Source organism: Panthera onca, chromosome A1 (assembly GCF_046562875.1).
Source record: "Panthera onca isolate mPanOnc1 chromosome A1, mPanOnc1 haplotype 2, whole genome shotgun sequence".
NCBI classification, from domain to species: Eukaryota; Metazoa; Chordata; class Mammalia; order Carnivora; family Felidae; genus Panthera; species Panthera onca.
In genome coordinates, this window is record NC_138339.1 from 132,905,709 (window position 1) to 132,906,800 (window position 1,092).

At 40.0% G+C, this 1,092-nt stretch overlaps 1 non-coding gene across 1 annotated transcript; it reads right to left on the reverse strand.

Annotated features, from left to right (window-relative positions):
- Positions 1-466: 466 nt before the first annotated feature.
- LOC132682486 (U4 spliceosomal RNA) lies at positions 467-601 on the reverse strand. The gene has a single exon (XR_009611675.1). It is a non-coding gene; the product is annotated as a U4 spliceosomal RNA (small nuclear RNA).
- Between the last annotated feature and the right edge of the window lie 491 nt (positions 602-1,092).

A 1,092-nucleotide genomic window follows, 5' to 3' on the forward strand; every position in this document is an offset into this window, starting at 1 on the left:
CCAGGAGGGGTGGAGGTGGGGGGCGGGGGATAGTGGAGGGGCAGATACACTACTAGCATCTAGTGGGCAAAGGTCAGGCATGTTGCTAAACATGCTACAATGTAAAGGACACAAAGAATTTTTGGTCTCAAAATGTCAATAGGGTCCCTCCTACTTGAGAAACTGATGCAGAGAAGAATGGCTCTATCCGCACGTCCTGTCTCTTCAGCTTCTTACTTATCAGTTGAATGCCAGACAGCACACTAGGCCTTTGACACTGCATCAGTCTCTCTTCTGACCCTATATGTATTACCTTAGCTCACTCTTACATTATCTAGGCGAGGAAGTATGATGACCACAATACACTTTTCACATGTGATTCAAATTCATTACGAACTCAAAGATGCATGACGTCTGAAATGTTGCTCAACTAAAATCAAGCAGCCCTGGTCCTTGTTTTCATGGAACATCACCTAAATACTAATGGTAAAATTTTATCTTAAAATATAAGGGTAAGAAAAAATATACCATTCTTTTCTCCCTCCACTCGTACATTTTCAATTAGCAATAATCGCACCTCGGATAAATCTCTTTGGCTACGATACTGCTACTGTGCAAAGCTTCACTTGTACATTTTCAACTAACCTGAATTTCAAGTGATTCCCTCTCTTCAATCCATCAACATTAGAGGGAAGATTGTTATTAAGCACTTTCAGTTAATCTAAAGATATTTCAGGAGACATCATTCCTATGATTGTCTTCTTTTGCAATAATATGCAAAATTAATATGAATAACAGAAAAAATAAACTATCAAAAAGAGCGTAGGGGGCACCTGGGTGGCTCAGTCGGTTGAGTGTCCAACTCTTGGTTTCTGCTCAGGTCATGAACTGATGGTTTGTGAGTTTGAGTCCTGTATCGGGCTCTGTACTGGCAGCGGGGAGCTTCCTTGGGATCCTCTCTTACCGTCTCTCTCTGACCCTACCCTGCTCTCTTTCTCTCTCAAAATAAATAAATAAACTTTTTTTTTTAATGATGTGCCTCTTTAAAAAAAAGAGAGCATAGGGAATTGAGTAATGCAGAATAAAACAGTTATCATGAAAACAATCAGACAT